This window comes from Carcharhinus amblyrhynchos, chromosome 21 (assembly GCF_965287045.1).
Source record: "Carcharhinus amblyrhynchos chromosome 21, sCarAmb.v2.hapA, whole genome shotgun sequence".
NCBI lineage: Eukaryota > Metazoa > Chordata > Chondrichthyes > Carcharhiniformes > Carcharhinidae > Carcharhinus > Carcharhinus amblyrhynchos.
In genome coordinates this window covers 32,769,032-32,796,335 of record NC_137344.1, presented here as the reverse complement: position 1 = coordinate 32,796,335, position 27,304 = coordinate 32,769,032, and the positions used below count along the sequence as shown (strand labels likewise).

General features: G+C 41.2%; 1 protein-coding gene across 3 annotated transcripts in view; it reads left to right on the top strand.

Moving 5' to 3' along the window:
• Positions 1–27,304, top strand: part of slc38a12 (solute carrier family 38 member 12) — a 241,466-nt gene that overhangs the window by 147,718 nt on the left and 66,444 nt on the right. The window lies entirely within an intron of this gene.

Sequence of the window (27,304 nt, the reverse complement as noted above, 5' to 3'; positions counted from 1 at the left end):
GGGAAGAGTTTAAGATAAACTGGCAGGGCTTGGGAACCTGAGGGCAACGTTGATTAAAGATGGTATGACTGTACTGGAGAGGGGATATTCCAGAGGGTCAAGGACAGAATTCCTTTGGCTAGAGGTTAGCAATGAAAAAGGTGCAATAATGTTAATCGGTGTAGTACATAGACCAGCAACTGGAAGTAGAGGTGCAGAGAAATAAATTTGCAGAGAAATTAGAAGTGCAATAATGGAGGAGTTATAACTGGGACTTCAATTGTGCAAATATAGATTGGATAGGAGTTTGCAAAGGGACAAGAGGAGTGTGTTCCTGGAATTTGTTCAAGATAATTTTCTGTAGCGTTATGTTCCAGTCCAATGGGAAGGCAGGCACTGTTGGACCTGGCTCTGGGGAATGAGTTGACCGAAGTGGGAGAGCATTTAGGGACAGTAATCGTTGTATCATAAAATTTAGATTGGCCATGGAAAAGACAAGGAACAATCCAGAACACAGAGAATTAACTGGCAGAAAGTCAACTTTGCTAGGGTGAGATTGCATCTGAGTTGAGTGAGTTGGAATCAAATCTTTGTGGAAAAGGCAGTAGCTGGAAAATGGGCTGCCACGTCCAGAATAATATTGTAGGCAATGTCCAGGTAGATTCACTTTAAGGGGAAAGGTAGGAAAAATAAGTTTATAACCCCTGGGTAATGAGAGAGATGGAAGATGAAAAGGAAGAAGTACATGTATGACAGATGTCAGGTTGACAATACAGTGGGGAATAGGGCTGTAGATAAAGACCAGAGGAGAAGAGAAAAAAACTAATCTGAAAAGCAAAAAGGGTGTATGAAAGGAGACTAGCAGCCACCATAAAAGGGAATCCCAAGGTCTTCTATAAGCATGTAAATAATGGGTGGCACAGTGGTTAGCACAGCTGCCTCACAGTGTCAAGGACCTGAATTCAGTTCTGGCCTTGGGTGACTGTGTGGGATTTGCACATTCTCCCTGTGTCTACCTGTGTTTTCTCTCGGTGTTCTGGTTTCCTACCAAAGATGTACAGGTTAGGTTGATTGGCAATGCTAAATTGCTCCTTAGTGTCAAAGAGCATAGGACCTGGGTAGGAATGTTGGTGCAGGCTTGATGGTACAAATGGCCTCCTTCTACACTGTAGGCACATTCTAATAATGCATGCCAAAAGAATGGGGCTGATTGTGGAAGCAGGATAAGTGGCAGAAGTATTAAATGAGTACTTTGCGTCTGTCTTTATGAAGGAAGATGCTGCTACCCAGGCTGAGGTGAGACGAGGCAAGTGTTACAGCCAGGAATTTACAATTTAGTAGGCAGAGGTATTGGGCTATCTGTACTTAAAATAAGTCTGGATGAAATGCATTGAAGGAGGGAGGTGAGAGTAGAAATTTGAGGCACTGGTGATCTTCCAGTCTTCCTTAGACATGGGTTGCCAGAGAAAGGAAGAATTGGGAATGTTAGACAATTGTTCAAAAAGGGGTACAAGGGTAATGGTGGTAACTACTGAGCAGTCAGTTTGACTTCAGTGGTGGGGACTTTGACAGGTGCAGGATAATCAAGGAAAGCCAGCATGGATTCATTAATGGGAAAATCATGCTTAACTTGCTGGAGTTGTCTTTGAGGAGGTAATAAAAGGTTGAGGGCAATGCTACTGATGTGGTGTATCTGGATTTTCAAAAGACATCTAAGACAGTGCCACAGAACAGACTAATGAGCAAAATTCTAGCTCATAGAATAAAAGGGAAAGTAAGCACTTGGATTAAAAAAAATTGACTGAGTAACAGGAAATAGTGATGATAAATAATTGTTTTCAAGATTAGAGGAAGGATTGTAGGGGTGTTCCACACAGGTCAGTGTTAGGATCCTTGTTTTTCCTGATGTATATTAATGATTTAGACTGGTAGTGCAGAGCATGATTTCAAAATTTGTGTATGTGAAGATTGGAAGCATTGTCAATTAGTCTTGAACTTAAAAAGGACAGACATATTGTTTGGGCAGGCAAGTGACAGATGAAGCTCAATGCAGAGAAGTCTGAAGTGAGGTGATTCATTTTGGCAGGAAGAGTATGGAGAGACAGTAAAGGGAGAAACTCTAAAGGAGGTGCGGTAACAAAGGAACTTCAGAGTATATGTGCATAAGTCATTGAATGTGGTAGGGCATTTTGAGAGAGCAAGTAATGAAACTTGTGGTATTCTAGGTTTTATTAATAGAGGAATTGAGTACAAGAGTAAGGGGGTAATGTTGAACTTGTGTTAGACCATGTGGAATACTGTCTTCAGTTCTGTGCGCAAGACTTGAAGAAGGATATGCAGGCATTGGACAAAGTACAGGGCAGATTCAAGAATGAGACTAGAGATTAGCAACTGTAGTTATGAGAGTAGACTGGTGAGGTTAGCTGTGTTTTCCTCAGAGAAAAGAAGATTGAGAGAAACCTGGTTTTGGTATTCAAGATCCTGAGGGCTATGGACAGGGTAAATGAGAAACCATGCCTTCTCAGACATTTGGCAGAACCCTTAGGAGTATTGATAGGCAGAGGGATCTGGGTGTACAGGTACACAGGTCACTAAAAATGGCAGCGCAGGTAGAGAAAATAGTCAAGAAGGCATATGGCATGCTTGCCTTCATCGGCCGGGGCACTGAGTTTAAAAATTGACAAGTCGTGTTGCAGATTTATAGAACCTTAATTAGGCTGCACTTGGAATATAGTGTTCAATTCTGGTTGCCACACTACCTGAAAGATGTGGCAGCTTTGGAGAAGGTACAGAAAACATTTACCAGGATGTTGTCTGGTATGGAGGGCGTTAGCTATGAGGACAGGTTGGAGAAATTTGATTTGTTCTCACTGGAGCAAGGGAGGTTGAGGGGGTGACCTGATAGAGGTCTACAATATTGAGGGGCATGGACAACATGGATAGTCAAAAGCATTTCCCAGGGTAGAAGAGTCAATTACTAGGCAGCATAGGTTTAAGGTGTGAGGGGCAAGGTTTAAAGGAGATGTGCTACACGAAAGGTTTTCTCACACACGGGTTTTTTTACACACGCGCTCACTCCCTTGTTGCAGGGAGAGGCAGTGAGTTTTAAAGGGCGGATACGATAGTAAGTTTTAAGGGGCATCTAGACAAATACATGTATAGGATGGGAATAGAGGGATATGGTTCCTGGAAGGATAGAGGTTTTGGTTCTGTCAGGCAGCATGGTGCAGGTTTGGAAGATTGAAGGGCTGTTCCTATGGTGTAACTTTCTTTGTTCTTTGTTCACCAGAGGGAACATATTCAAAATAAGGGGCCAAAGGAGTAGAAGTGATCATAGAATCCCTACAGTGCAGAAAGAGGACATTCAGGGCCATTGTTTGCAATGACTCTCCGACAGAGCATTGCACCCAGGCCCTATCCCTGTAATCCCGTGTATTTACTCCACTAATCACCCTAACGTATTGCATCTTGAGACAAAGGGGCAATTTAGCATGGCCGATCCATCTAACATGCATGTCTTGAGACTATGTAAGGAAACTCATGTAGACGTGGAGGAAACCCGTGCGGGTGCTGCACTTTTCCTGGGACCCTCAGTTCCTCTACACTTCAGTATTCTGCCACTGTGTATTCCTTTGCCTTGTTTGACCTCACCAAAGCATCACTTCACTCATCTCTGGGTTGAGTTCCGTTTCGGTTTTCTGCTCACTTGACCAGTATTGAGATCTTCCAGCAGCAATCCTCCTCACAATCATCATGCAGCCAGCTGTTGTGTCGTCAGCAAACCTCTTGACCATTTCTCTGACATTTATGTCCAAATCATTAAGCTGTACCACAAAAAGCTGGACACTTAGCACAGAGCCTTGTGGAACCCCACTGGAAACAGCCTCCTAACCACAAAAACACTCCTCCATTAAGTACCATTTCTTTCCTGCCACTGCATCAATTTGGTACAAGACCATAGGACATCGGAGCAGAATTAGGCCCATTGAGTCTGCTCCGCCACTCAAACATGGCTGATTTTTTTTTCCTCATCCCCATTCTTCTGCCTTTTCCCCATAACCCCTGATCCCCTTATTATTCAAGAACCTATCTATCTCTGTCTTAAACCGTATCCAGTTTACTAAATTTCATTGGATTCCAACAGTTTTCGGTTTTTTAACTAATCTACCATGTGGGACCTTGTCAAAATCTTTGCTAAAATCTATGTAACCACAATCAACTGCACTACCAAACCTCTTAGTTACTGTTTTAAAAAATTCAGGCTAGCAGATATGACAGTCCTTCACAAATCCATGTTGACTGTCCTCAAATAATCCTTTCTAAATGACAATTAATCTGGCCCCTCAGAATTGATTCCAATGATTTGCCCACCATCGGGATTAGGTTGACCGGCTTGTAATTATATTGTCTTTCACTCACTTTTTAAAAAGAAAGGCACAATGTTAGCAGACCTCCAATCATCTGGTGCCACACCTGCATTCACTGCAGACTGAAGAATGCTGATCAGGCCTTCCACTAATTCTTTTCTGGCTTCTTTTAACAGTATCGAGTACAGTGCATCTGGCCATGACTTTTTTTTTAAATCCACTTTCAAGGATGATAATCCCTTCAATACACCCTCTCTCCCTATGTTAATCACATCCAATACTTTGTACTCTTCCTCCTCAATTGCAGTAACTGAATTGTCCCCATCTTTTGTGAGGACAGATGCAAAGTATTAATTAAGAACCATACCCATATATTCTGATTTCCCACATTGATTACCTATTTGGTCTTTTATGAGCCCTACTCCTTCCTTACTTATCCTCTTACATTTGCATTGATCAAACATCTTTGGGTTCTCCTTGATTTTGCTTGCCAGTATTCTTTCATGCCCTTTCTTTGCTTTCCCGTTTCCTTTGATTCCATCCCTCTTTCTATACTCACCTCAACTTTCTGCAACATTGAATTCTTGGTGTCTGACACAAGCTTTGCTTTTCTGTCTCATCTTGCCCTGCAAGTTAGATTTGGCCACCCTTGCCTTTTTTCTTTGTGGGATCATGTTTAATCTAAACCCCTTAAATGCCTCCTTCTGGTCTGATGCTGCTTATCTATAAGTAGCTTCTTCCAACATGCTTTAGCAAAATCACATCTCAGCTAAATAAAATTTACCTTACCCTGATGTAGAACATGAACAGCTGTTCTTTGTACTTTTCCATAATTATGTTGAACTATGATCACTTCCATCAAAATCCTGATGCTTCATTTTCAAATGGCCATGCTGTGGCTTCTTCAGTGAATTAAACTAGTTTAAGTTGTAAGCTGATTTTCTAAAACACCCATCATCTGTATCTCTGAAATTCCAGATCTTGCCGTATTTGAAACATTAACTTCATTTTCCCTCTCCTTTGGTGCTGTCAGGCTGCTCAATTTTTCTAGCATTTTCTGTTTTTGTAAAACCATTAGTTCGATTGCAACTTGATGTTCTGTGCAGTTCTGGCCACCTCGTCACAGAAGTAGGACAACTGCATTAGAGCGAGTACTGAGAAGATTTATGATGATGTTGCCAAGACTGGAAAGTAGCAAAAAGATTGGATAGGCTAGGGTTGTTCTCCCTGGAAACTTGATTGAGATGTACAAAATTGAGAGGGCCTTGATTGAGTGGATGGGATGGGCCTATTTACCTTAGCAGAGGGGTCAGTGATTAGAGTGACTAAATTTTAAAGTAATTGGTAAAAAGCTTACACTGGAGACTGGGGAGTATTTTTCTCCTTTGGAGTATTGTGAGGGTCACTGCCTGAAACGGTGGTAGAGGCAGAAACCCTAATCTCATTTAAAAGGTGTCTGGATGTGTATGCTGGAAAGTAGGGTTAGAGCGGGTGGGTTTTTTTCAGCTGGTGTAAACTTGATGGGCCAAGTTGCCTCTTTCTGAACTGTAAATGTTCTATCTTTCTAGTGACCTGTACAGTGACTTGTTCTAAGAAACTGTTACTTTAACAGCATTTAAATGATCAGGATGAGAGGTTTAGCAGAGTTTTATCAATTTTTTTACCTGCAATTATTATTCTCTACAGCTGACAGGAGGACATTTCTCTTTAAAATAGGTTGGTTTAAATGAATTTGATTTATTATTGTCATGTGTTAGTATACAGTGAAAAGCATCGTTTCCTGCATGCTATACAGACAAAACGTACCATTCATAGAAATCAAAAGGAGAGTGTGCAGAATGTAGTGTTACAGTCATAGCTAGGGTGTAGAGAAAGATCCACTTAATACAAGGCAGGTCCATTCAAAAGTCTGATGGCAGCAGGGAAGAAGCTGTCCTTGAGGCAGTTGGTATGTGATCTCAGACTTTTGTATCTTTGAACTATTATAAATCTAGTTGAAATTTCAAAATTCACATATTTCTTCCACATTTATTGTACAATTATGTGATGCAAAGTAATATCTTTTTCACCAGTCTCTGTCATCAAACCTTAAATATTTTTGTTTTTCAACTAATCTCTCTCATGTCCTGACTGTGTCTTCTGCTCCTAAGATTTGTTTTTACCCTTCTCTCTCCTTTCCCCTCCAGCCCCCAGTTGATTTTTTTTTACACCCCTTTTCTGGCTTCTATGTTCTTTCACATTGGGAGGCAATGGCAAGATGGCATTGGTAATCCAGCGCCTCAGGGTAATGCTCTGGAAATCTGGATATGAATCCTAAAATGGTAGATGGTGAAATTTAAATTCAATAAAAATCTGGAATTAAAAGTCTAATGGTAACCAAGAAACTATTGTCGAATGTCATAAAAACCATTCTGGTCTCCTCCAGACCCACAGCAACATGGTTGACTCTTAAATGCCCTCTGAAATGGCATCAGTTGTATCAAACTGAACAGATCAACCAGCATTACTCTGGGCACTGGAAACATAGGCACACTGTTGATCCTGCAAAATCCTTCATAACATCTAGGGCCTTGTGCCAAAATTGAGAGAGCTGTCTCTGAGACCAGCCAAGCAACAGCCTGACATACTCAGAATCATACCTTGCAAACAACGTCCCAGGGACTATCATCACCATCTCTGGATATACTTTGTTCCACTGGCAGGACAAATCTTGCAGAGGTGGTGTCAGCATAGTTGGAGTGAGTTGCCATCTGAACCCCATGAAGTCTCATGGCACCAGATCAAACATAACATGGAAACCACTTGCTGAATACTACATGCGTCCCTCCCTACTCCTCATCTCCCTGCTGATGATTACCCCATGATGAGCACCACTTGGAGGAAGTGTCGAGCGTGGTAAGAGTGCAGAATATAGCTCAAATGTCTATCACAAACAATGATTTAGCAGCGCCACTTTGTGCTGCTGTCCATTGGTTGCAGTCATACCTAGCACAAAAGGAAATGATTCTTGTGGTTGGAGGTCAGTCTTCTCAGCTTTAGGACATCTCTACAGGAGACCCTCAGGATAGTGGCCTCAGCACAACCATCTTCAACTGCTTAATCAATGACCCTTCTATCGTGAGGTCAGGTGGGATGTTTGCTGATTATGCAACGTTCAGCACCATTCACAACTCCTTAGACACTGAAGCAATCCACGTTAAAATGCAGCAAGACATGGGCAATATCCAGGCTTGGGCTGACAAATGGTAAATGGTATTTATGCCCCACAAATGCCAGGCAATAACCATTCCAATAAAGGAGAATCTAACCATCATCCCTTGACATTCAGTGGCATTACCATTACCAAATCCCCCACTATCAACATCCTGGGAGTAAGCACTAACCAGAAAATTAACTGCCTAGCTATATAGATACTGAGGTTACAAGAGCAGGTCAGTTGGGAATTTTGTGGTAACTCCCTTAATAACTCCCTAAAGCCTGTTTGCTATCTACAAGACGCAAGCCAGGAATGTGATTGAATACGGCAGCAGTTCAAGAAAATAGCTCACCACCTTCTCGGGGACAGTTAGGGATGGGCAATAATTGCTGACCTAGCTGGCAAAGCCTGCACCTCTTGAACAAATAAAAAAAAATGTTTACTCCCATGTTTCCTTCACTGCCATCACCCCACAAATAGTTTTAGATTAAACTTCTGTGCATAATCAGAGACCAATGGGAATTAAAGCAGGGTTGGTGATTCCAGTGTGTCTGTGGTAATTTTGTGTGTTTGTGTCTGAACTTGTCCATGTGGTGTTGCATAAATGTTGCCTATTGTGTGATGTTGCATATTCTTTGAGCTACCTTTGTACTGACCTATTTACAGTTCATTCCCAAGAAATGTTACTGGGTGAGCAATTCTTGAAAGGAAAAAGAGGACCTGTCATCTGAAGACATTTGGAAAGCAGTATTCCCCTGATGAAGACTAGACATGTCTCCCAAGCTCTCTGATCTTTGAATTAAAATTTCCTCAGGCATAGAAAAACTTCTGTGCTTCATGAAAGTGTTCAGAAGTCACTGATTTTGGCACAGTGTAACCTTTTCACTTTTACAACCGCTAAGAAGATTAATCAGTGTTAGTACATTTGACTCTGCGGAAGATTGTATTGTAGCATGCAAGGGGAAGCATCTTTGCTGCTCTGGTGCATCTAGGTGGTGGTTTGGCAGGTTCAGGACCACAATTGATTTGATGGAGTCTGATTAGAGATTAGATATTATCTATACACTATGCTATAAGTAACAAAGCAATTATTTTAAACAGTGCTTTTGAGAAAAACATCTCAAGACTCTTCAGTGATATTGTTAGAAGTAAATGGATGCCCAGCAAAGAAGGAAATATTAAGGTGATTAAAAGCTTTGTCAAAGAGTTAAGTTTTTAAGAAGGGCCTTCCTTAAGGAGGCGATTGAGGTACCAGTTAGACAGGAAATTCCAGAACTTGAGGTCTGGACAGCTGAAGGCATGACTACATATGGAATGACAAGGGATGGGAATATGCACAAAAGGTAGTACAAATTGAGTGGTCATCCATTCCAATGGTTGCACAGTCATAAAGGAAAATCGTATTGTCAGCAGTCACATTTGTGACTTTGGTTCTAGCCAATTTGGGACTGTACCAGGGGCAGAAACCCAAATGGAGGGAGTCGAGCAGGAAAGATAGGCACAGATTTGTGGGGTCCTGGACTTGAGTTTGGCAGTGGGGCAGGAATGTGCAAGGATTAAGAAGCCCAGGATAGATCCTTTGAAAAGGTGGTAACAGCTATTTTGAAAGGGAGAGCGTGGCGGCTGAGGAGAGGAAACAATTTCCGGTATCTTGGTTGAGTTACCACCTTATTGTCTTTAACTCTAAGTGCGGCAATAAGCAGCTGGATTAACAAGTATCTAGAGGTGTTATGATTGATGACTCCTTGCACCATTGTGTGGTCAAGTCATGCAGTCAGATTTTACTGGGTACATGAACTGACACAGTTATCAAGCGCTTGCACTCGAGATTGATAGATTGTACCTGGTTAGACCAAGACTCCAGTAAATGAACTTCGGCTATAGGTCTGAAATACCAGTGCTATATTTTTCAAAAGTAGGTGACTAAAGGTAGAAGATTGGCAACCACATTAGGTGAATAGGTTGATAAATAGACTCAGTGTCTGATTCCACAGTTTAAATATTGATTGAGTGATATTCTTTCACTAACATACTGCTAAGAACATTCCTGAAGAGGTGTTTTCAGAAAATTAAACTACTGACTGGATGCCAAGGTAACAGCAATCAAAACTTCAGGAAGATACAGTGACTGTTCTGTACATTCTGAAAAAATTATTGATGGTCCAATAAATGATTGAAGATCTCTTACAGCATCAGTCATAAATGGACCTTGTTGATATTTTGCTGCAGTGATGATCATCCATTAGTTATATTTTCTGGTCTTCATTCTTCTGTCAGTTGTGTACCAGGATGTTTTCATTTCTACGTGGAAGATTGGGACACAGAAATGCAGACCATTGGGTTCCTATGGTTTACATTCTTGTTTAAGCAGCTGTGTAAATGATAACCCAACGTATCCATGCTCCTTTTACTTTGGTGTTAGCGTAAAGATGAATTTAAACAAGGTGTATGTTAGACTCTAGTTCAGTGAAGTAATCCGATTTGAAACTAGGATCCTAAATATAAATAAAGAAAACTAAGATGGACTGAGGGTGAGTTAGCTAAGGGAGATTGGAGAATTTGATTAAAAGGCATGATGGTGGATAGGCAATGACTAATATTTAAGGCATGAATGCATACATTGCAACAGTTGTACGTTTTTTTTTCAAACGTCGCTGGATTCTGGGGAAGTGCCAGAAGATTGGAAAACGGCTAACGTTACGCCGTTGTTTAAGAAGGGTGGCAGGCAAAAGGCAGGGAATTATAGGTCGGTTAGTTTAACATCTGTTGTAGGTAAAATGTTAGAATCCGTGATCAAGGAGAAAATAGCGAGGCATCTTGAGGAGAATTGTTTGATAGAGCAGACGCAGCACGGTTTTGTTAAGGGGAAGTCGTGTCTGACGAATTTATTGGAGTTCGATGAGGATGTGTCTAGGGCAGTGGATAGAGGACAGCCGGTGGATGTGGTGTTTCTTGATTTTCAGAAGGTGTTTGACAAGGTGCCTCACATGAGGTTATTACAGAAGGTCAGGGGGCATGGAGTTGGGGGTAGGGTGTTAGCGTGGATAGAGGATTGGCTGTCAAATAGGAGGCAGAGTGGGGGTCAATGGGTGCTATTCGGATCGGCGGTTGGTGACTAGTGGAGTGCCCCAGGGATCGGTGCTGGGGCCTCAGCTATTTACCATTTATATAGATGATCTGGAGGAGGGAACCGAGTGTATGGTGTCGAAATTTGCTGATGACACCAAGATTGGAGGAACGGCAAATTGTGCGGAGGGTGTGGAAAGTCTGCAGAAGGATCTAGATAGGCTGGGCGAATGGGCCAGGAACTGGCAAATGGAATTTAATGTTGGCAAATGTGAGGTTGTTCACTTTGGTAGGAATAATGGTAGGAAGGACTATTACTTACGTGGCGAAAAACTGCAGCAGGCGGCGGTGCAGAGGGACCTCGGGGTCCTTGTGCATGAGTCGCAAAAACCCAGCCTACAGGTGCAGCAGGTGGTCAGGAAGGCAAATGGGATGCTGGCCTTCATAGGGGGATTGAATATAAAAGTAGGGAGGTCTTGCTGCAGCTGTATAGGGCACTGGTGAGGCTGCAGCTGGAGTACTGTGTGCAGTTTTGGTCGCCGCACTTACACAAGGATATTTTGGCCTTGGAGGGAGTGCAGAGGAGGTTTACTAGGCTGATACTGGAGTTGAGGGGGTTGAGCTATGAGGAGAGGCTGGATAAACTAGGCTTGTACTCATTAGAGTTTAGAAGAATGAGGGGAGATCTCATTGAGACATATAAGATGATGAATGGGATGGATAGGATAGAGGTGGAGAGGCTCTTCCCGCTCAGAAAGGACAGTAGGACTAGAGGGCACAGCCTCAAGATAAAGGGAGGAGGATTAGAACGGAGTTGAGGAGGAACTTCTTCACTCAAAGGGTGGTGAATCTCTGGAATTCTCTGCCCGTTGAAGTGGTGGAGGCTGCCTCGCTAAATATTTTTAAGATGCAGGTTGATAGGTTTTTGATAGGCAAGGGGATTAAGGGTTATGGGGAGAGGGTGGGAATGTGGAACTGAGACACGACAGATCAGCCATGATCTTACTGAATGGCGGGGCAGGCTAGATGGCCTACTCCTGCTCCTATGTCTTATGTTCTTATGTTTTTTTGGGTGCAAAAACACAAGAAAAGCACCCAAACCATGGCTAACAAATTAAGGATAATTTTAGATCCAAAGAGGAGTCCTAAAAGGTTGCTCGAAGAAGTGGTGTACCTAAGGATTGGGAGCAGTTTAGAATTCGCAGGAGGACCAAGAGGGGGAAAACAATACAAGAGTAAACCTGCAAGAAACATAAAAATTCACTGTAAAAGCTTCTATAAGCATGTAAACAGAAAAAGTTTAGTGAAAACAAATGATGAGTCCAAAACAGGACAATTTACAATGGAGAATACAAAAATGGCAGAGCAATTGAACAACTACTCCAGCCCTGTCTTCAGAGAGGAAGACACAAATAACTTCCAGAAATGCCAAGTAACCAAGGGTCTAGTGAGGAGGAGGAATCGAAGGAAATTAGTATTACTTTTAAAAAAAAAAAGTGCTGGAGGACCTGATGGGGCTGAAAGCCGATAAATCCCCAGGGCTTGATGATCTACATCCCAGGTACTAAATTAGGTGACTATGGAAAAAGTGGGTTTATTGGTTGTCATTTTTCAAAATTCTATAGACTGTGGAACTGTCCCAGCAGAATGGAGGGTGACAACCTGTTCTTTACAATAAAAGATGTGATAAAAGGACACTTAGAAAATATCAATGGGATTACACAAAGTCAACATGGATCTAGAAAGGGCAATCATGCTTGACGAACGTACAGGGGATTTTTGAGGATATAAGTCGCGGAATAGATTAGGGAGAATCACTGAACTTGGATTTTCGGAAAGTTTGAAAAGCCCCACGTAGAGGCTAGCGTGCAAAATTAAACCACATGGGATTGGGGATAATACGTTGAGAATTGGATAGCAGACAGGAAACATATTGCCAATTTTGCTGATGACACAAAGGTGGGAATGTGAGTGGTGAGGACAATGTAAAGAGGCTTCAAGGTGATTAAACAAGTTGAGCGGGCAAATACATGGCAGATGCTGTATAACATGGATAAATGTGAAATCATTCATTTCAGTATGAAAAACAATGGCAGTGTTGTTTAAAGAGTGATCAATTGGGAAATGATGTACAAAGGGTGTCTTTATAACAATCACTGAAAGCAAGCATGCAAATGCAGCAACGAGTTTGGAAGGCAAATGGTTTGATGGTGTTATTGCAAGAGGATTTGAGTACAGTAGCAAGAATATATTTCTGCAGCAGCACAGGGCCTTGGTGACGTCACATCTGAGGTATTATGTGCAGTTTTGATCTTGCCTAAGGTTCACCAGACTGACTCCTGGGGTGACAGGTTTGTTGTCTGGGGAGAGAATATGTAGACTGGGCCCGTATCTGTTACAGTTTAGAAGAATGAGAGGAGATCTCATTGAAATGTATGGAATTCTAACAGGGCTTGACTGACCGTATGCAGGGATGATATTTCCTGTGGCTTTGCAGGTCTAGAACAAGGGGTTATAGTCCCAGGATATTGAATAGGCTGTTAGGACTGAGATGAGGTGAAACCTCTTCGCTGAGAGGATGGTGAACATGTGGATTTCTCTACCACAAAAGTCTTTGGAAGTCAAGGCACCGAATATATTTGAGAAGGAAATCAAATTCTTGACTATAGGCGAGTGTGGGAGTATGGCTTAAGATAGAGGCTTGGCCATGATATTGAATGGTGGAGTGGGCTCAAGGGGCGAATGACCTATCATGCTCCTATTTTCTGTTTCTGAAATGTTCATTTTGGGCATAGCAATATTGAAAGGACATTAGAATGTGAAAGTACAGGTGTCCAGGAAAGGGAAATACAGTTATGACGTGCTTGAGAATCTGCTGGATCAGAGAAGGCTAAGGGAAATTTAATCAAGAGTTAAACTGTCGAAATTGAAAAGACTTTTAGCTGAGGAATGAGCGATGTCTGAATGAATGAGTCTGTTTAATATGCTGCAGTGGAAGGAAAGATTATGAATTTATTTTCTGCAGAGGTTTACTGAAGCATGCTTTCATAAATAGTTTGAACCAGAGGGCCTTTTTTTTTAAGTAAAATGCAGATAAACCTTTGAATCAGAGAAAGATACAGGAACATGAAGGATTACCTTTTGGATTTCTGGCACAGATGGGATTGTCTGAATGGCTGCCTGTGCCATAACTTGGTGTTCAGTTATTTTCCTTTTTGAATGGTTACAGCTCAAAAGAAAGTCATTCAGCCTGTTGTATCCATGTTGGCTCTCATCCAGAGCACTTCAACTAATTCCATTCTCCCTGTCTTTTTCCCTTGCTCTGCAAATTTTTCCTGTTCTGGTGCTTACCTAATTCCCTTCTGAAAGCCACGATTGAATGCGTCTCCACTATACCCTCGTGTTACCTTTGGTTCTTTTGCTAGTCACTTGAAATTTGTCCTATGGTTCTCTAACATTCTGCCAATGTGGAGAGTTTCTCTCCACTCTGTCTTGATCCTTAATGATTTCAAACATCTCAACCTTATCAAAGGGAACCACCCTAGCTTTTCCAATCCATTGATGTAACTGGAATCCCCCATCATCGAAGCCATTCTTGTAAATCTTTTCTGCATCATCTCTAAAATCTGCACATATTTCCTAAAGCCACTGAAGCACCTTTTACCCATGATGAAGCTATTGTGAAGATCCTGAGTGACTAATCTACAGTTGTTAAAAGCAAATTATTGTGGTTCTGGAATCTGAAACCAAAAGAGGAAATGCTAGAAAATCTCAGCAGGTCTGGCAGTATCTGTAAGGAGAGAAAAGAGTGAACATTGAGTCCAGATAACCCTTTGTCAAAGCTTTGATAAAGGGTTGTCTGGATTTGAAATGTCAGCTCTTTTCTCTCCTTTCGGATGCTGCCAGACCTGCTGAGATTTTCCAGCATTTTCCCTTTTGATTAATGTACAATTGTGTTTATTGATCAGTCACTAAAAGTTTATTGAAAGTCTCAGTGCATGTATCCTATGCTAATTGGGGCCCCTTCTTCGGCAGTCGTAGTCAACTTCAAATTTGCCACATATTATCCCCAATGACAGGAGTAATTACATTTTGAATTTCTAAATAACCTGTGAATTATAAAGTTATTTGTATCCTAAACAAAATAACAATTGAAGGATTGTAAGGAAAAGCATAGGTAAATCGCAAAGATTTGGTTGTGGGACTGGTTGGGCCAAATGACTCATTTCTGTATTGTAATGTCAGGCTATTTTTAAAAGCATTCTTGCATATGTTACCTGTATAAAAATAGCTGTTTACACAAACTATATAGACTGTAATACTTCATCTTACAAACAATAGAAAATCTTAAAGATGATGTATTGACCAATTTAATGAATTATTCTCGCAAACACTTCCATTTTGAAATAAGTGCCCTTTTGAATAGGCAAAAGACTAAAGGGTGAGTGATGAGTTGTCTGAGAATGATGGAGCAATGTGACAGTGATGGTCATAGCAAGCACTGCAGGGGTATTTTTATTTACAATTCTCAAGCCTACACAGCGAATTGAGATAGTGTTATGAAAACAACTTTACCTTCACAATAATGGTGATGCTCATAAATTTTTAAACAAATTTGCAATTATGTGGATCCTCAGTCTCTAATGGTACTCGGCTTTGTCGATAAATTAGGAAAATTAACATTTTAATTTGCATGGAAACTGGAACAATCTCATTTGTGAGACAGAATGGACATTAATGCAAAACAAATAAGTTTAGGCACAAGGACATTTTTATGAAGTGATGTGCTCAATAAAATTGAGCACTAATTTGCATGTTTTTTCCTCTTAACACTTAAAATGCTGGCAGCTTCAGGAAGAGTCCTGATTCCCTGAACTGATTGTTTTCTTCTTTTCTGCTGTTGAAACATTGGTTCTGCAAAGGAATAGCTACAGAACTGACGCTGAACTGTGTATTTGAAAACAGTTTTATATTTAAAATTAAATGCAACTATTTTAGCAGTGTGCTTATTCTATTTAACCCCCCCATTTTTTAACATTCATGTTCAATACATGTATTGCCTCATTGCAAAACGCCCCTCTTTTCCTACTTCCCACTCCACCCCATCACACCAAGCCATCCATCTTTTGTTCTTGAATTTGCTACTTTTTGTTTCAATTTCTACATTCTCTCTCCTTTTCTAACGATGAGTATGACTCAAAACGCTAACTCTGCATCTCTCCTAATAAATGCTGATAGACCCGCCAAGTTTTTCCAGCGTTCTGTTATTGCTTATTCTATTCCCTATTTTTGTCAGCAACTTGCATTTATGTAGTGCCTTAATCTAGAAAACCCGCCTAAAGCATTTCATTATTGTAAACAGAAATAGATGCAGATGTAAAGGAGGAGATATTGGAAGGCGTTGACTCAGATAAAAAGAAATGGAGGAGGAGCCATTTAAAAGGGGAATTAAAACTGTAGGGGTTCAGTGACTAAAGGTGTGACTGCTAGTGGTTGGGTAAAGAAAGTACACAAGAACAAAGTTGGAGCAATGCAGAGATCTCCAAAACTGAGTAACTTGGAAAAATAAGGAAGGAAAGAAGAAATTTGAACATGATGATAAATTCGGCATGTGGTCCATTTCAATATGAGACATCAAAGATGGAGATGATTGGAGAGTGGGACTTGGTGTGGAATTTCAATAACATCTGGTTTATGGGAAGTGACCAGTGTTCAAGTGATGACAACACGAGGGTTTCATCAGAAGATGAACTGCAGTATGGATGGAAGTAGGTATTTTTATGATTGGAAAGATGTGGGGTTAGAAGCTTATCTCAGGATTAGATAGGGTGGCAAGGTTATGAATAGCCCTTGACAATAGTCAAGGAGGGTATAGAATTGGTCATTAATGCATGGAGTTTATTGTGGATACCAGTTTTTCAATATTTATTCAGAGGAGATTGTGGCTTATCTAGGACTGTTTATTGGACAAATAGTAGCAAAGTATAAAGATAGTAAAGGAATTGAGAGGTGTGATGGAAAAATAGAGTTGGATGTCGATTGTGTCTATAGAAACTGACCATGTTGGCAGAACATGTTGGGGAAGGTAGCAATGTACATGGAAAATTCATTAGGGGACTGTGCAGCACTAAGGTTGGTGTTGGGGGCTATACAGCAGTCACATTGGTGTAAAGGACTTTTAAGGGGCTGCACAGTGATGAGGTTAGTGCAGGGGTGTGTTAGGGGCAGTACAGTGAACAAAACAAAGAACAACCCAGCACGGGAAACAGGCCCTTCGGCCCAACGAGCCCGTGCCACCGCATCACCCTACACCTATTCTACCCTGCATGTCTACGAATGGAACCCTACTCAGTCAGATTCAGGGAAGAAATAGTGTCAATTTGGTAAAAACCGATTAGCCTAAGAGCACATCTTTGGGGTGTGGGAGGAAACCGGAGTGCCCGGAGGAAACCCACGCAATCACAGGGAGAATGCGCAAACTCCCACAGACACAGGCCCAAATCCATGTGTCTGCACAGCCAGCAGTGCTAGTCACTGAGCTGTTGCGGCGCCCGTCTACCGGTCCAGGATCAAGCACAGACACCGACACGAAGTACTAGGCCACTCCTGGACTTCCAAGAGCAGCCCATGCACGACCTGCCGTGTGCATGCCCCTCGCTTGACACGAGGTGGACCTCCACCTGTGGAATAAAGACAAAAATATTAATCTTACAGCCTGCCCTTCCGGTGTCTCCTGAGGTTTAACCCTATTTAATAGCCCCTACCATGTCCCTCCATTCTCGTTTCACTCATGTGCCTATCTAACTGCATCTTAAACGAGTCCAACATTCCTGCCTCCACCACCCTACTCGGTAGCGCGTTCCAGACCCCCACAACTCTCTGCGTAAAGAACCTTCTTCTCACCTCCAAATTATACCTCTCCCCCCTCACCCTTAAATGATGACCTCTCGTGTTCGTACCCAGTCTAGGGAGCAGTCTCTCACTATTAACTCTATCTATTCCCTTCAGTATCTTATATACTTCTATCATGTCCCCTCTCAATCTCCGTCTTTCCAAGGAGAATAGTCCCAGTTTCTTCAACCTCTCCTCATAACCCAGTCCCCCCATGCCAGGCAACATCCTGGTAAACCTCCTCTGCACCCTTTCCAGAGACTCCTCGTCCTTCCGGTAGTAAGGTGACCAGAACTGGACGCAGTACTCCAAATGCGGTCTAACCAACGTTCTGTACAACTGAAGCATTAGACGGCAGCTTTTATACTCTATGCCCCTTCCTATAAAGGCTAACATCCCATAAGCCTTCCTAACAACCTTCTCCACTTGTGACGCAACCTTCATGGATTTGTGAACCTGCACTCCCAGGTCCCTCTGTATGTCTATACTCCTAATCGGCCTACCTTTTATCACATAGCTCCTCTCTGCATTATTCCGTCCAAAATGCATCACCTCGCATTTGTCAGGATTAAATGCCATCTGCCACCTATCTGCCCACTGCACCAACCTATCTATATCCTGTTGAAGTTGGGGTTTGTTGGGGTCTTTTCAATGATAACATGATGTGGGCTGTACAGTGATGAGGTTGGTGGGGGTGTGTCTGCAACATGTCATGCAGATAACTGAGCAGGTGGATCAGCTAACTAACCTGCTTTATGCCTTTGCTTCAGATACCTTTGAAACTGAGTTTCTAATTACCCTCTGCATCTAGTCAGTAATTATGGTTTGGAACATGGTGCAACTTTATAAATTTATTGTAAGGGCTCCTGGCACTTTGGGCAGGCTATACTGAGCCATAAAATATATATCCTGCTTATTAGCTGATCATTTGGATTGTGTCTGATTCTCTAATTAGCTAATCCAACCTCCTGTGTAACACCAATCAGGATATGAGCTATCAGACTGGCTGCCAATTACACCAGATGCAACAACAAAGCTGTAGATTGCACCTTGTCTCATACATTGATATATCTTCCCTTGCAGGCTCCTTGAGCTTGCAGAGTGGATCTTTGTCTTTTCTGAATATTTAATTTGTAAAATTATGAAGTAATTGGTCGAGTAACATTGTATCTATATGTTGGGTAGTCCTAACTTTTGAAGCTAGCTGTGTATGTTTGCAGAACTGATGTGATCCCTCAGCCTTGTGTCTCGATTAGAGCAGTTTCAAAGGTCACAGACCAAAATCAACAACCTTGCTACGTGTTTAACTTGACTCTGGCGCTGTCACTGAAGTAAACTGTTGGACTAAATTGTTAAACTATTCAAACTGTTTACCTGACATCCGATACAGGATAGTAGAAATTTCTTTCAATCAAGCCATTGTCTGATATCTCCTACCACATGTTTTGCTCCTTCACCACTGACTCACTCTGACATACAAAATGCTGCAGGTGCTGGAAAGCTGAAATATAAACAAAATGTCAATGTTCTGCAGGTTTGACAACATTTGTGGGAGTAGCAGTTAATATTTCAGATTGATCTTTGAGTAGAATCAAAGCGCTAACCTCTATTTGCTATCCACAGATGCTGCCAGGCTTGCTTTTCTGTTTTTAATTTGATTCCACCCCTTTCCTTGGTTATTAAGGCTGAATCAGTCTCTTTGCAACCTTTGTGTCATATTTGATACTGTTATACATCAGGTTAGAAACACCAAAGTACTTTATGGAAACCACCCGAACCATAACTTTGCATCTTGAATTCAGGTTTGATTCAACAACCCTCTAGCGAGCTTTTATCAAACAAAGTTTATTTAAGAATATAGTTAACATGTATAGAAAGAGAATTAGCAAATCTTTTATCAGTTACAAACAAAAGTACCACAATAATGTATTAACCCTCAATTAGATATTAAAGCTGTTCCAATAAACCATAATCTTTCATAGACAAAACCCTTTTCGCAGCTTTAAAATGGCATAGATTAAAATCTGCCTTGACTTGCTTGAATCTTTTCAAAGCTTGCACTTAACTTCAGAAAGCAAAACATTGCCTTGAGATAATTTGGATATATGTGAATATAATTTGGATAAACGTGAAGTTTTTCATTTTGGAAGCAAAAACAAGAAGGCAGATTACTACCTGAATGGCTATAAATTGGGAGAGGGGAGTGTGCAGCAGGAGTTGGGTGTCCTTGTGCAGTAATCATACCAGAAGGCAAGCATGCAGGTGCAGTAGGCAATAAAGAAGGCAAAAGGTATGTTGGCCTTCATTGCAAGAGGTTTTGCATATAGGAGCAGGGATGTGTTGCAATTATTCAGGGCCTTGGTGAGGCCACACCGAGAATATTATCTGTAGTTTTGGCCTCCTTTTCTGAGGAAGGACGTTCTTGCTCTCGAGGGGATACGGTGAAGTTTTACCAGGGATTCCGGGAATGGGCAGATATGAGGAGACTAGGTTATGATTGTTTTGGTTGAAGTTCGAATGAATGAGAGGGGACCTCATAACCACTTGCAAAATTCGAACAGGACTAGACAGGGTAGGTGCAGGAAGGGATGCTCCCGATTGGTGGGGGTGTCCGGAACCACGGGTCACAGTCCGAGGATACAGGGTAGACCATTTAGGACAGGATGAGGGACATTTCTTCACCCAAAGAGTGGAATTCATTATGACAGGAAGTAGTTAATGCCAAAGCATGAATGTATTCAAGAGATGGCTAGGTATAGCACTTAGGGTGAATGGGATCAAAAGTTAGGGGGAGAAAGCAGGATTAGGCTATTGAGTTGGATGATCAACCATGATTGTGATGAATGGAGGAACAGGCTTGAAGGGTGGAATGACCTCCTCCTGTTCCTGTATTCTGTTTCTATGACCAGCAGAATTTCCAAATAAAACGGGGACAGAGACTTCAGCTTTCTTGCTTGGTGCCCCTGCTAAAACCAACCAATGAAACCTTAAACTCTCCGGGGGGGTACCCTTGTCCAAAATCATAAAACTAAACCCAGAGTAAACACAAACAACCCCATTTACCACTTAAGTAGCAATAACATGACTTATCACAGCCCAGTAAGAATGACATCACTGAAGCTGAGCTGCAGAAATCATGTTTTTTAAAAAACCTTTCTTAAAGGGACACTGCCGCCACAATACCAAGGTGAGCATCTAATGACACACACAACACCACCAAAAACACTGACTCTGCCCCTGTCTCAGTTTCTCAGTTGAATAAAGCTCTCATCCATGCCTTTGTTACTTCTACACTCGCAGTAAACCTGAAGTTATCCAAAATTCTGACCCTGCCTTTACTCACCAAGGCTCATTCAATCATCCAGCTAAATTGCCTCCCCTTTAAACAATATTTTAATTCTAAAAATCTCATTCTCATTTCAAATCTGTTCACCACCCCTTCCTTCCCTGTCTCTGAAATTCCATTCAGCTTCATAACCCTCAAAGATCTTTACACACATTCAATTCTGGCCTCTTGATCATCCTGGACTTTCCTACGATTTTCCAGTATTACATTTATCACGCTGGTTGACAGAGAGATTGATGTTGGGGCAGGAGCTTTTTTTTTTGGAAAGCACTTTCTGGGAAGGGAGGGTCCAGTAAATCACCAGCTTGGATTTGGGGCCTATTGTCTTCAAACCCGTGGCAGTTTCATGCTATTTAGCCGTACACACAAAAGAACTTTGTGTATATATGTGTGTGTGGGGTGCCCCACACATTTGCAATTGGCAAAAATAAAAGATTCTAATGCCATGAGTCAGGGATGGTCTAAGGATCAGGATGAAGAGGGAACCCTGAGCACATTAATTACCTATTGTTTTGAAATGATAAGTTCCTAGTGGAAGATTCTTTCTTTTCTTTGCAACCTTCAGTACAGTTAATTGTGTGCATGTTCACTGCTTATTGTGTGAAAATGTTAGCTTGAGGATTTCCAAAGAGACTGCCTCTCTCAGGTTAACTTCAGCCTTTGCTTGAAACATCTGTTGTTGAAATACCGTGCTGATTTTCATAGTTAAAAAAAATGCTCATTAACTCTCTAAGTGTAAAGATTGGCGATCCATTCCAAATTATTTCTATTTTTATTCCATAGCTCTCTTCTCCATGACAATAGGCGTACATGTGTCTATCCTAGATGTTTGTTCATACATGTGGATCCACAAGTGGAACTAAAAGTCAGAAAATAGTGTGCAATGTTAGCTGCAATGACTTGCAGGGCCCAACTCTGCCATGATAGCTTACCTTGAGATCACATCACTATCTGACCTTTTGACTAAGATCAAGTGTCAGATTAAGGCCAAGATGGAGTGCAATGTCTTGTCAGCTTGGATCTTGTTTGCTTCTCTCTGGGAACCATGAATTGAGTTCAATTAAATTTGTTTTTTGAAGCAAGCAAGGAATTCAGGTTTGCCTGGCTCATTCCGAGCATTGGCTTTAACTTTAAAGATGGAGTAAATTATGTTTTAAAAAAGTCACTGTCAGATCAAGGAATGCCAAAAGGTACCACAATGAACTGGCCCTTCAGTGGGTTTTGTATTATCCAATGTAGTTCCCACAAAGATATCTCTTTGAGATCTTGCCACTACCACCTCGAGAGCAATTAGGAGCGGGCAATAAATGCTGACCTAGCCAGTGACACCTACAGCTTGTGCAATAACTTTTAATAAATCTTTAATGTGAAACAATAGAATTAGATTTAGTCAGTTGAATACAGGCTCTGTTCCCAGCTTTTTCCTTTGTGGCCAGGATATTTAACTAGATTGGCCATTTGAGAACACATACGTGAAATGAAATATAGTGCTGCATTTATCTTGCAACATTAGCAACTGGAATCTGTTTATTGATTGAGTACCTCACATCATTACTCACATTAATATCTAGTTATTAGATTTGATCTGTGAAGATGGGCTATAAAATTAATCTAAAAATCACTAATAACTAGGTGGACTTTATGACTGTGCTTCATTTGTTCGTAGAAATCCAGTGATTTATGTTTGTGAAATTAATTTCTGTTGACTTCCAAGTATGAAGAAACCAAAGTAATTCCTTTTTAGGGAGAAGCAAGATGAAAAAACTAACATAGAAACAAATAGATTTGTAGCATTCAAGAAGGCCACTAGATCAGTCATATCTGTGCTCGTCCAGCAAATAGCTACTGCACCTTCCAATTTGTGGTTGTTAGGCCTGTGGATTATGACAGCTCAAGCACATATCCAAATGTTTTGTGTCTCTACCCTTGTAGGCAGAGAGTGCCAGCCACTGACTAACCTCTAAGTGAAAATGCTGCTCATGAAAAGAACTTAGTCATTTGATTGGAGAATTGAAATTCTGACTTCCCAGCTTTAACTCCCAGCAGACCGTGAGACAGAGATAAAGCTACTGCTGGCCTCCTGCCAGCAAATAACTGCAAGAGGCAATCCTTGCCCCTAGTTAGTAGCTAGCAAACCATCAACAGCAGAATTTTGACTCCTGAGAGAGGAGCAAGAAACCCCTGTTTCCAGTCTGCTGTCCAAACAGCTTCTAACTTAAAAACAGCACCCAGCAGCCAAACTGAAAGTACAAGAACTCGTCATCTAACCTGTCGTCATTCCCCCTAACAATTCAAAAGGGTCACAAACTCGTAAAACTCCAGAACATTGCATTAGGCCAAGATTAAAAATAAACAACCCCATTTAAGCAGCAATAAAAGGACATTTAATCAAACAGCTTGGTCTCTGCTTATAACTGCAGAGAACATGATTTTAAAAAACTTCGTAAAGGCATGGTACCATCACAGTGTATATGTACATAGATTGTTGTAGGTAGTAGGACAGGTGGGGAGAGCAGTTAATGAAGCATAAAGTATCCTGGGCTTTATTAATTGGGATGTAGAGTACAAGATCAAGGAGATTATGCTAAACTTGAACGAGACACTAGTTAGACCTCAACTGGACTATTGTGTATAGTTTTGAGTGCCACGCTGTGCGTGCATTTAAGAATGTAGAAGAGGTTTACAAGAATGGTTCCAAGGATAAGAAACTTTGAGGCTGGATTGGCAAAATTAAGACTGTTTTCCTTGAAATTTCTTAATCACGTCCCTTCTCTTTAAGTATGTATCACTGATAGACAGCATAGGAGCCAGTACTGAGCCCTGCAGATTCCCACTTGGAAAAAATACCTGTTGAATGTAACCTTCTGCCGCCTCCACTGAACCAATTTTGCCATTTTCACTTGGTTCCCATGAGTTTTAAATTTTCTGATCAGTCTACTGTTCGCGACCTTTATCAAAGCCTTGCTAAATATTCATGCCATTTGCATCAAACCTGCTACCCTCATTGATGCATCTTGTTACCCCTTCAAAAAAATCATCTGACGTTAAATGGGCATAACCTTTTAAATCCATGTTGACTGTATGCTCACTATTGTTGATTAATCCATGCCTTTCTAAATGTGGACTGTCCCTTAAGAAATGGGTCATCCATGGTACAATGGTCTTGGCTGTGACAATACCTGCTTTGTTCAGCTTGTCTGGAGACCACCCATTCCTGCTCTGCCCACAACCCTTGAGCTGTGGGTTGACTATGTTGAAATGTGCCAACTATGTAGTTTTCAGCCTTGTGGATGCACCACTGTAACATTAGCTACTGCTCAAGCTCCAAAATACAGAACACTCTCTTCCAGCTGACAACACATTGTGTAAACTTGGTTGTCTGTCATCAGAAGTAGTCCAGAGTCCCCACATGGAACAAGATGTACATAGGCTGTGATGCCCTGCCATACTTCCATTTAATGTGCAATCTTAAAACATTGAAGCCTTAACAAAAAATGATTTGGATTTCATTCTTGCACTGTCTTGAAGTGTCTATTCTGCAGTGTTTCTTGTGTTTGCATTGTGTTGATTTTGCTATTTACTCCAATGTCTTGTACTATTTTGATGACGACCAAGGACGGAAAGGACACAAAAATCAAAAGAAAGCTTGTAAACTCTGCTGTTTACAAATTTGCCACTGAGTGCACAAAAGCTAAAACTTAATACATTGGGTGAATTAGTATTGTGATTAGAGGATCAAAGATCATGTTAATACCTCAGGCTCACTTAAATGAGTAAATGATACTACTACTGTTAAGTTCGTTTCTCGCGAGACTCTTCCTTCCTTGATACAAAGGCAAACACCAACCACTGCCCGATTCAAAAGTTCTTTATCCTTCTTACATATGCAAGCTGGCAAACCTTTGCTACGTAACTTCCACCCAGTGCTGAGAATCAGGTAGCAAAGGTGTGCTGAATAATGGGACAGTGCCCCTTTATGTAGCTTTTACAATCCTTAAGATCACATGCAATGTAGCTAATCACAAGACACTTTGTTCTAGTCAGGTTAACCATATCTAAGGTTGTAATATTGTTGAAAGAAAGAACTGTTAAAGGATAAATTCGTTAATCTCAGATGTCTTAAGCTTGTCACTTTGAAATCAACTCAAAAATTCTTAGTTGCATGCGATGTTAACCCCTTAGTATCTCACTACCTGCAAATGGACATTGGTATCTTGGATTTGAAATGATAAGCTCAATCCTTTCTCCTGGGGTATTATAGGCATTGGATACCTGAGACACAGATTACAAATGGCTTTTGCTTTGTGGAGTTGGAATCAGAGATGGATTGTGTAATTTGGTGTTTTGGGGTTGTTGCTAACGCCTATTCCATGGCCTCTATTGGAACATGTATATTTGGTGTTAGGTAAGATATGGAGCAGTTATGATGCTTCCTTCTTACTAACTTTTTACTAATCTTACTACCATCGAATCTCTGGGCTCCATGCTAAAGATGTCCTGTTTGGCAGTAGAATTTTATGTAGACCTGTGTCAGCACTTGCAGGAGTGAGAGAGGAGTAAGTGGAGATGATGGCGAGTTGCTTCCAGGCACTTGCTGTACTCACAGTCATCAACTGAATAAAAGTTCGTCTTTGGAGCATTCCGGAATAACAGTGCAAGATCATTACAGCCTCTGAAGTGCTACTGAATCATCTCTGGTTCAGCAGTGACGTGAGAATGTGTTTGAAATATGTCTCTGGTGCCTGTACAGCAGACTGATTGATTTCTCATGCCATCTTCCCAGAATAATGAGGCACAAGTTATTAATACTGGAGCGATGGTGAATGGGTTTGTGTCAGGTTAATGCAATTGGTGGCATTGCCTGAACCTCTTGTAAAAATGATGAATTAACTTGGCAGAAAGAAAAAAGATGGTAATATTCCTTCAGCTAGACTCTCCTTGACAATCTCTGCTGTGGGAATAACTTGTGGGTTTCTGAAGAGATAATATGACATAGCATCTGAGAATGATACTGCACAGGAGGGAGATCATTTTACCCATCGAATCTGTGTCCATTCTTTTGAAAGAGCTTCTCAAATCACCCTATTACTCTGCTCTTTCCCCTAGGCCCTGCAAAATTTTCCCTTCAAGTAAATACTAAGCACCTTTGAAAAGTTAGAGCAGAATCTGCTTTTACCATTCCTTCAGTCAGTGCATTCCAGATCATAACTCATTGTATAAACTTCTCTCCATGCTGCCCCAAACTACTTTTGGCAATCAGCTTAAATCTTTGGTGACTGATTATTCTGACACAGGACAGACGTTAGAGAGGGTGTTGTTACTTTGTGCTTTGGAGTTGATTCTTTTCTCTTGAGTTGACAAAATTGTTTTTATGCTGGAGATTGGCTGTTATTTACAGTCCACCCAGTCCACTGCTGTGGGTTATCAGCCAAAATTTTGTGCTTGTGTCTCTGGGGTGGGCTTTGAGCTCATAACCTTCTGACTCGGATGAGAGTGCTACCACTGAGCTGTGGATGACCAGTGCTGTGTTTCCACCTGCTCTAACACATTAAAGGAATTTGAACTTAACAGGCTAGAAAGCAAAGACTTGAGCAGAGAGCTCACTCATTGATGTTAAGAGATAAAAGCAGAATATAATTTGGCAAGTCTGGAAAGTAGATCTGAAAAATTAAAACTAGAGACGAGTCAGTTTTGAAAATGTAGGAAAACAGTTTAAAACATTTGGTCAATGGGCGAGTGCAAATACAGGTAGCAGAAAGCTGGATGGGTTTCAGTGGAACAAAGCCATTGGTCATTCCTCATCAATCTCTTCAGCCACTTTCCTCCTGAACTCCTAGCGACTTTATAGTTCCCCCAATTGCCACCTGGCATATTATTGAAAAGGCCACTATTGCAATGTAAAATTTGTCAGGTCCCAGCAACAAGCAAAACAGCCTGCATTTATGTTGAGACTTTCGCTTCAATGTTGTGTAGCAGAAATCAAAGTAAAAGGATGTCAAGCCAAAGAGGTGGGTTTTTTAAAAAAAATCTTACAGGAAGAGGGTGGTGTTAAATTAGATGGATTTAATGAGGATGTTTCAGGACATGTTATCGAGATAGCTTAAGATGTGTATCCCAAGACGTCATAAGTAAGGGAGCCAAGAGTTCAGAAAGGGATTTTGGGCTAGTGGATATAAAAGGAAAAGCCATGAATGGATTTAAAATTCTCTAGTTCTGTTGAGGCATACGCCTGGTGCGGAATATAAGTCTTTTATAGCTGCAATGACTTGCCTCAGATAGTACCTCTTTTATTTGTTCATACGATGTGGACTTTGCTAACTAGGCCAGCATTTATTGCCTGTACCTAATTACCCTCTAAGGTGGTGGTGAACTGCCACCTTGAACCACTGTTGAACTGTTGCAGTCCAAGTGGTGTCGGTACACCTGGGGTGCTGTGAGCAAGCCCGTTTTCAGGATTTT